The sequence below is a fragment of the Epinephelus fuscoguttatus genome, linkage group LG16 (assembly GCF_011397635.1).
Source record: "Epinephelus fuscoguttatus linkage group LG16, E.fuscoguttatus.final_Chr_v1".
NCBI classification, from domain to species: domain Eukaryota; kingdom Metazoa; phylum Chordata; class Actinopteri; order Perciformes; family Serranidae; genus Epinephelus; species Epinephelus fuscoguttatus.
The window spans coordinates 27,253,968-27,264,398 of NC_064767.1; positions in this window are offsets into that span (position 1 = coordinate 27,253,968).

The following is a 10,431-nucleotide window of genomic DNA, read 5'->3' on the forward strand; positions in this document are numbered from 1 at the left end:
GCGTGGACAATGACTTTATACCATATCTAATACCATATAAAAAAAATACATGTGAGGAAAAACTTGATATGCCATATGTGAATTAATGAATAATTTGAAAATTGACCAAACATTTACTTTCATCTGCCATGTTTCTGCATATGTGACATCAACATCAGTTGTTGTTCCAACTTAGGGGCCGTTCTCATTCATTTTCCCAGTCCTAAATTAATTTTTCCCATTATCCTGACACCGCATGAATGCAGGGTAATACCAGGACCCTGAAACTAAATCATCATAATTTATTTATTGTTGAAATGCCATCTGAAAAAGACCTTTTCTTTCAGGGTGGGTTTATCCTATCTGAGCAGGTAGCCTCCTTAAAAAGAAGAAATCATACTGTCCAAAAGCTCAAAATTTGTCTGATTAATATGTTTAATTCTATCAGGGTGAGACTTTTGAGTTGCTGTGTGCAGTCACTGGGCACAGCTGCTGTCAACTGCTTGTTAAACCACATCGCCTCATTCTGTATTTCTACACCAGTTAAACACACAACCAGCACACAGGGCAGCTTTGGAGCTGTTAGAAAGTACATATGGCAATGCTAAGCTACTGTTACTACTAGCATTTTTGCTAGGCTAAACATCACAAGGCGGCTTCAACACTGAACATACAGAAATTCATCTATCTCCCAGTAAGAAAGCAAACAAGCATATTTCCCCAAATCTAAGAGTTCTGCTTTATTTGTGGATTTCAGTAAACCAGCACTGGAGAGGTCACTGTTTGACTCACTTTTCAGAGGGTACTCAGGGAGAGGAGCCACCTGGTAGGCGCTATGCAAGAACCTGGGCTTTGTTTTCTCTTTATCCCTGTCTTTGGATGTCACCGCATCTCTTTCCTCTCCAGACTCATTTCGTAGGTCGTCTTCAGGCTCAGCTGCATTATCAGCACTGACTTTATTCTCAGCTAGTGTAAATTCCTCCATTGACCCCTCTGCCTCCACACTCTCCATCTTTTCTTCATAACTCTCCTGTTCACCAGCAGTGAAACTTCCATCGCTGCCAGATGTATGTGCCACACTTTCCTCTGAATTAACGTCAAAGAACTGATCGTCATCAACAACATCAGAGGGAGTGGGCGGGATCAGATTAATGACAGGTGGTGTCAGGAGGCTTGCAGATGCTGGCGTGCTATCAGTGCCACTCTCAGACAGCAATGGGTCTTCCTCCTCTTCTTCATCATCCTCTCCACTGGTAGAAGTGATGGCCTGGGGCTCTACAGGGAGCGAAGACAGAGGCTTCAGTTGTTTCTTTTTCAGAGCCCTCGGGCAGGCAGACACAGAGCTGGCTGAGCGGGCCATGCTGTTCCTCGAGGTCAGGAGGTCCTCGTCAAACAGGCTGAAGCTGGCGTTAACTATCCCCAGATCCTCTACTGTAATCTGGATAGCCTCCCTCTCACCTGATCCCCGTTGATCCAAGTGTGGATGCTGAGGGCCCCCATTAATCTTCTCTTCCTGCTCCTGCAAAGGGTCCCCCTCCTCGCCTCGCAAACACGAGCAGCAGAACAGCCTGCGTGAAAGTCTTTGAGTGCTCTTTCTCCACGGGCGCCTACAAGGCTGCTGTTTCTCTGCGTTCATGCTTTCCATAGCTGCCTGACCATACGCCAGCTATACTGCTAAACACACCATTCTACAGTCTGATCAGATAAAACCTCTGCAGCTTGAAGAGAAAATAAACAACCATCCACACCTCAGAGATAAAACACTACCCTGTGATAGAAGCCACAGCATCTGCACACAACACAAACACTCATCTGCAACATGTGTTGCTCAGGAGAGGAGTGAAATAAATGGACCAATTCATGCTCTGGGTCAGGTGTACACTTGAAATGAATGCTGGGCTTAATCAGCAGGCTTTGATATGGTAAACAGCATCATTGTAGATACAGCTCTGGTTTCAAAGGGCTCTAATAAGACAGCAACACCCTGCCAAAATAAAATCTTGGCATGAACTATATGTAATGTAGATAATAACAGGAAAAGTACATCTGTATGATTATACTGTGCGTGTTGTGTTTGTGCACGTGTCCATGCATGATCGTGCATGTGTCACGGCGTGTGATTATATTAGTACAAGTCAGTGTTCAATTTCTATGTGGGTCATCTGTTGGGGACTTACAGCGTGTATAGACACCGGTGAGAATATGGGCTTGCGGATGCTCGGCTCATACATCCCCTATGGCATCAGATGACATTTCCTTCATTCCACAGGCCCAGTCCTGTTCTCTGCTACATGATAAGTCATCCAGCATCAGCTTAAAACCTTTTTGCCACACCACCCACATCGAGGGTTTGTATGAAAAGATGATATCCGTGTGTTTTTCTCACGCCCATGAAGTGACAGTAGAATGATGAGGATAATTACTCCTTCGCCAGTATCCACCTCTCATCTTGCACTCTCTCTTTGGAGTGAAAGGAAGCTGCTACTGTTTATTTCTCTAACTCTGTCATTACTCTGCTCATTTTCTTCCATTTCTAACCCCATCAACATTTGGTTCTCTAGAGAAATGTAGTTTACACGCCAGTTTCCAATAGGCAAGATGTTTACCTGCCTGCAGTGCATAAAATCTAGATTGACTTCCTACGGTTTTAAAGTTATCCTACATGTATTTCTTCTGTCATAAAAATAAGTGCCAATGCAGTATATTATCCACATTCATATGGAAAACTCAGCTCTATGTTTAAATTAAAACCTACCACAAAGGTTGCCTTAATTGGGCTTTTAACAACACTGACTGTTTTTTCCCAAATAAAAGCTGACCTCAGACACAGTAACTACTCTCAAATTAGGCTAAACAATTTGTTGGCGCGCAGTAGTATCATTTCTGCACACTGGCAGCAGATAGAAGCAAAAGTAGTGTTCTGTTTTTCTAGATACCGTGAGCTTTTCAGGTAGTGAAGTTCCTGAGAGACTTAGTTGCTAGGCACAAATTACAGCACCTCGAGGTGATTTCAGTGGGAGGCCAGCTGACTATTGACAGACTTAGTGCAGGGCTGAAGACTCTTTGTAGTGCAGTGAAAAGTGCTTTTATACCCATGTCAATCAGGGACCCACATGATGGTTTTCACTGGAAGAGAAGGTGATATGAAGTGAACAACGTGGCCTCAGAATTAATGGCAGCTTAGGAACAATTTGGGGTTCAGTTTACCTCAGATTTAAGCATGACACAGCAAAGCTAAAAGGCCAAGACACACACAAGCCAAGAGCTACAGCACATTTGGAAAGGTGAGGAGGACATGCATTAGAAAAAGGAAACCAGCGCCTCCACTTAAAAACAGCTGCAAACCATTTTTTGGAGTTGAACGTTTAAAAGAAAAATACATATAATGTATGTAAATTGTTTGATTCTGCAGAGCTGAAAACATTTGTGCATTGTTAAAACATTGTCCAGCACTATATAAGAGAGCATATGAAAGTGGGGGTCTGTGACATAATCCTCGTCAATACTACGTGCCCAACAAGGGGGGGCAGTAGAGAGCAGATGCACAACACTGACAGGACATAAAGCAGAACCCACCACTTCTTAGAACGACCTCCTCTGGTATTCACAAGTCTGGATAAAGTTAAACCACACAAGTGCTTTTCATTCGCAGCCTAGTGAGGCCGGCTTTCATGATATCTTGATCTGGTATTTGCAAGAATATCAAGTTTTGTCATAATCCTTTTTACATGTTGTTTGAATATACATAAGCAGTAGGGAAACGAAAAGATATATGTAGGGTTAATGTTCCATCTCCTTTATACAGGATATGTTTGAAATTAGCTGAAAATCTGTGACCTTACTGGCAGATTTATGAAAAATGAGTTCCTTATGATAAATGTGGAGAGACAGTGTAAGTGACAGACAGACAAAAATGAATGTTTCACAGCTGCCTTAGCCTGGGGCCATCTGTGGGAGAGATGACTGAGACAGACATGGAAACCCACCAGTCTCCACTCTCTGAGTGACGATGTGAATTTCAAACTATCCTAATTGTTTGTCTTTAACATAGCCTCTTGGGTTTGTTTGACTTTCTCTGTGCATTTGTGCAGTTACATCACCGGACTTCACTGCACTTGGTAAGTTAGTCTACATGTCCAGACATAGGTCCGTCAGTATCTGAGCATGCTCCAAGTGTGTTTTTACTGGTCTCACTACCAGAGAGTGGTAGATTCTGGACAGCCCCCAGATGGCTGTGCAGCCAACATCAACACCAGCCCTCAGCTCTGGGAGGGCTCCTCTCTAAAACACCCTCACCTCTTGCTTAGTTGCAGCACAGTGAAACATGTTGAACATTTCCTGTGACAGGCATGTTTCCATAGGCATCAAGGGTCCATAGTCAGCGGCGGATTCTGTGGTGAACATAACCCTGTTTGGCCATACAGAGAACTCACACACTCACAAAAAAAAAAAGACAAGCTTTTCCTTCGCTCTAATTCACAGGAGAGGAGAATGCTTCAGCCAGTCTGTAATTGCATTTACTAAACAAGACAGCAGCATGAGTCACTTTCCAGAGTCAAGGAATGTCACCTCTTCCTGTGAAACCAAGAGGAATGGTGGGAGCTATTACTGTGGAATAACATCCACAACCCTCTTTATATTGTCGAGGATGTTGAGCAACCGCGGAGGGCCAAACAACCCGGCGGCATTCTTAGAGCAGTGAGGGGGGTCTACAAAAATAAGCATGCTCAACCGAGGATGTTGAGTCCACGATTCAACAGATAAATCAACACATCACGAATCGAGCCTTTTCACCACCGAGTTTCACTTAAACAGATGCGTCCTTTTTTGCTTACACAGACCTTCCTGTTTGTGCACGCCACCACCAAACCTCTTGGAAGTTGGACCAAGTGTGCCAAATATTTGCAGTTTCCCCCGTGGCTGATACCTAATAGCATGAGAAAAGGAGTTGGGCAGGGGGAGGGAGAGGGCAGTGACCTTGAGAACTTCTGGGCTGAACTTTCCCCTCCTTCCCCCCTCTCACCCGCCAGTCCTGTGCTCCCTAATCAATTACTGTTGGCAGTCAGGAGACCACCAATGATTAGCAGCAGCAAGGCAGACGTGGTTTTGGGGGTTGGAGTGTGGGATGTGGGAGGCTGGGAGGGTGACGCGTGGGGGAAAGGAGAGGAAAGAGGTCCTGCAAACGGCTTTGATCAAAACGCTGCCTTGAGAAAAGTGTAATGCAACAGGACCCTCCTGGTTTAAATGACCCCTGAACAGTTTTATTTATCTATGAGAATGAAAGACGGCCTTTTGTATTTTGTCTCTCAGACTGTCGCACGTGAGCGAACAGCTGTAGATCCCAAATGGTGTTTATACTCACACATGCACAGTAGAAACCAGCCGAGACCGACAGGCTCAAAGACAACAACACAGAAACACCACATATAAACACAAACCTTTTTTGTTGTTCAGGTCTTTGAAGCAGGAGGGAAATAATTTACAGGCTGTTTTTTTTTTTTTTATGAGAATCTGTGCCGTTCCCACGCCCAGTGTGGCAGGAAAGCTCGACAAAATCATTTGTCTTAGATTGGCTGATTGGCTTGCTGGAATCTGAGTACGTCTTTGACAGAGATGGAAGTTTAATTTGATGAGAGGAACTCTCCCACCACACCCACCCACAACCAGCCTGCTCTCACTTTTATTCTTTTTCTCTCTTTTTCTCTCCATCTCTGATTCTTCCGTCACTCTCCTTTAAGTTTATAGCTTTATCTTTTTTATAGAGTGAGAGTGAGGCTGACAGAGAAAAGGGGCCCGCACTCCTGCAGATGTCAGAAATGTTTGTGTCATTAATTCTCCAGCTCTTGTTTTATGGTCAGGGGTAAGACAGACAGAGACAGTTTATGTGAGAGGGGGAGAGAGTGAGAGAGATAAATATAGAGAGGAAGATTAAATAAAGAAAGATAAAAGAGAAAGAAAGTATAAAAGACAGCAGATATGAGCCAGAGAAGCCCTGCAACACGGCTCACACAAACCTGCTTTACAAAATGTGGCTTCCTCTGGGGCTCTCCACAGCTAGCCCTTTCTCCAACTCTCCCTGCACACAATTAATGGCATTATGAGCACCACTGGAAAGCTTCAACTAAACAGTTGTGTCTACACTTTTCCCATGGGAACACCATTTTGTGTTGATGCCAAGCACTCTGAAGTGATTCGGTTATCTCTTTTCACTGATGTTCTCCTTCGGGACTCGCGCTGTTGAGATAGCTTTGAGGAAATAAAGCAAGATCAAATTAAGTTTTATCTGTAATTTCAGAGCCAACAAGGATTATCATGATACATCACTGAGCAATGCGGGCTGGACTCTGACTCGGGCAGTTTTGGAATCCAGTCCGTGGTATTGTTTGCTGCTCTGGGTTTGTCTTTGTCATGAGATGTTTTTCACAGCCAGACAAGTATGGTCACTGTGATGTCCGCAGCCAGAGCATCTGAGCCTCATCAGGCAGGCATTTCAAAGCTGCTGTCATGGGTATTTAGAAAGGGGCAGACCAAGGACAAAGGCCGACTATTGGCAACTTGTCCATTTTGTAGCCCCTTTGAGGTTTCCTAACGATGCCTGTGCCCTCATAGAAATCACTGCAAATTAATTTTAACACTCAGTGAAAAGACAGATTAGTGCCGAGAGGATGGCACAAAGGGTGTTAAATACGGCGAGCAGCATGCTGGACCACAGGCCAGGCCTGGGACACATTACCCACAGCTGCCAACACTGACCTATTTTCCCCAAACCAGCTTAAAGATTTTTTAGCATCCTCTATTGTGCAAAGGCCCTGCAAAGCACACCATTGAAGTCTTATCTGCATGACCCCCCTTTGGGTACGGTGCCCTTTGATGCCTCTCATAAAGGCAGTGATGGGGTTTTAATTAAGTGTGGCAGGTGATTAGATGGTCCATATTGATCTGGAGGGTTTGGGGCAGATGTTGCAAGAGACAGCCAGGGGGAAATAGCTTTATAAAGAACACAAACAAGCCCCCAAACCATTGTGGTGGAGACTTCAGTGACAGACACGACCCTCACTCTTAAACCAAGAGAGAAAAGTGATTTCAGATTCAATTATCTTCTTTGCAGGAGGAAATAGTGAGCAGATGGCAACAATAGTCACGGGCCTCACCACGATCAGCGCAGCTCATGGACATCTTTTCTTTGGGACAAATTTACCGTGGCCTCATGAGGTTTTCATTGAAGTGTTAGCACTAGGAGGTGAAGCTTGCCAACAGGTCAATAGCATTACAGACATGACAGAGGTCCAAAGCATCAGAATATTTTATGTAAACTCCCTCTGACACCGTACCCTTCCCATAAAAGATTTGCTTTGTCTGCTTGCATTTTGTCAGTTTGATTCTTTGTGGGGAAAGTGATTTTATTTTGTTGGTGCAGGAAATGTGCTTAGTGTCCTTCTACTTTCTTTACTGCATATCATCTCATGTTAAGCAAGTATTGACATAGTTGACCAACGTTTATACATATTAGCGTGTAGTCAGTCAGGAGAAATTATCCTCATGTCATGCTATGAATAACGATCTAAAAGAGCGTAAATGACCGCTAACCAGTTACAAGTTACAAGGGTTTGTGATGATGATTGATTGGGTCATGAGATGACTAATTTGTAGTTTATACAGTTCATGGGAGAAATTTATGAAGACAAAGACTTGGAGGCAACTCTGAGTTTGTCTGCTGGCTACCTCTATGGGAGCAGAGCGAGAGCCATATTTGAATAACGACCAAGTTTTTTAACACAAATAAATGACCTCCATTTAAGGGTACATAAATCTGATCTTTTGGAAGGGCAGTGACCCTTTTGAGGGAGCACAGGCTAAACTTCTAATTAGATTCATGCCATGGCTGAATGAGAACGGAATGTGTTTACTTTTTGGAAATAGCCATGAATAAAACAAATGGGACCTGGGAGCAATCCTAAAACTTTTATTGAGGAAGAAGTAAAGAATGATTCAGAGGGTACTAACAGACAAGTTATCTAAAAGACTTTAAAGTGGGTTACAATTGTTTATAAAGCAGCTATTATGCTGTGTTTAGCGCTACTCTAACAGTGTGGCTCCCATTGTCTTGGGCTTTAATATGATGCCAGGGCTTTGACTAATAAACAGTGGCTAAAATATAAACAGCAGCCCGTGCAACAGTCTTCCCTTTAATGCTTATTATGGATCATCACTCATTATTGTCAACATTTGGCAGTGGAGCTGCACTGCCACATTAGATTATTGTTGGGGGGCTTTGCAGAAGTCAGGGATACCTAAGGAAAAGGTTTAAGTATTTGCAAAGTCCAGCTTCGTGCTTGCACTTATTGGCAGTTGCCTTTTTATGGAGGGCTTTGTAGCTCTGCCCTTAAAGGAACAGTTCACACAAAAATCAAAAAAATATATTTTCCTCTTACCTGTAGTGCCATTTATCAGTCCAGATCATTTTGGTGTGAGTTGCAAGTGTTGGAGATATTGTCTGTAGAGATGTCTGCCGTCTCTTAAATATAATGAAACTACTATATTACACTCGACTTGTGGTGCTCAAAGTACCAAAAAACACATTATATTTGTAAACTCAACAGCAATGTGTCTTTCCAGAAATCATGACCCATTTACTCAAGATAATCCACAGACCACACACCTAGCACCACTGACCTAGCAAACATCACAGCTCACATGAGTAGATGCACGCTTCCTTCTGAACAGCGAACAGTGTAGTTCAGTACAAAGAAAATACATGAAACTGCTCACAACAAGGTCTGTTGATTATTTTGACTAACCAGGTCATGATTTCTGGAAAGAGACACTGCTGTTGAGCAGGGACCAAAGTTAATACCCGCCAAGTGCCAAATGCAGGTAGTTTTTCCATTAGGCAAGTAAATCTGGGAAGGCTATCTGCCACACTGCCGGGTAAATGGTTGTATCAATATAGTCATGTAATAATAAACTATGCTACAGGTGCACGCGTTTAAACCTTGCAGCAATTTAAACCTTGCAGCAAAACTGACCATCTCAAGCGCTTCTAGTCAGCATTTTGTGGCACTGTTTAATAAATGGGACAGCAGCTGATCTGCTAAACTATCACTTGCCACCGGTCTGCTGCTAGCTAGCGTTGCACCCACTTATGAAGGTGATAAAATAATAACACAGAGGCTCCATAGTCTGAACCAAGATGGCAAACTCTATATGGCCTCCAACATTGTAAGCAGCAGCACATTACACCTTCACTCCCTCTGCTCTTGTCTTTCACAATAAAAGCCCTGAGCATATACATACTGCATCACTGATTACCAGAGAGAATGTATGCACACGATGAGGCTGTGGTGACAAGTTGTTCAATATATTAAAATCTATTGCTTAAATTTTTACTCTGGCCTTTTCTTTAAGTCTGTATTCAACATAATACCTTATTATCTCAATGATATGCACTGAAACAAATGTATATGTGACATAAAGAGACAATTTACTTGTTGCTTGGTGGATTTTTTCATCTACCAGCCCCCTTGTGAGTCAAAAAGTTAATTTTGGACATTGCTAATGAGTTTTTCACATGTATTTGTTTGAGGCTTTGAGCACCACAAGCCACAAGAGTGCCATCTAGTTCCAATAAAAAGGCAGACATCATTACAGCAGATATCACCAACACTTCACTTTGGGGGTGAACTGTCCCTTAAATTGGGGCATAACAGTGATATTGAAAATATGATTTATGTCATTTGTGTTATGCAAGTTTCCTTCATAATCTGAACATAAATAACTATTAAAAGTTGTTTGCTTGTGCTACATTACTGTTCAAGTGAAGCATGAACTGTAGGCAGATTTTTCTCTGCAACTGTTTTTTTCCCACGCAAGTGAAATCAAACCAGAACTAAAAATAAATGCCCCGTGCCAAGACGTTTGAGCCTGTTGATCCACTTTACTGTACTAACCTGTCTGATTGGTGCGATATGCTATAAACATTAAAGACAGCATGTGCTGTGACAGCTTATGTCATGTGTTTTTCCTCTCTCTCTCACATTGGTAACATTAATTTACTCAAAAGAGCCTAAATTTTTATTTGATTCCATGTTTTTTTTTTAGCATATCTGCATATTAAATTCAAGACCTTGTGTAGTTTGTGCATGTGTGCCTGCATGCTTATCTGCATAAATCTCGGGATGAGGGAAGCTCATTCAAGACTGGCAACAAACAATAGACTGAAAAAAATCTGTATTTGATAAGTCCCTGAATAGGAGAGGGACACACACGCTTCGTTTCTCTCTCCCCTCTCCACCTCTCCCTGGAAGCTGGTATTTATGAAGGTCTGGCAGCGCTGATGCTGGGTGGCACAAAGGCCACCTTTGAGAGCATAATATCAGAAGTAATCAGCACCTTGAATGGCTTCAGCAAAAACCTGGAAACACAATGGGATCAAATGTACTGTATACTTATGAA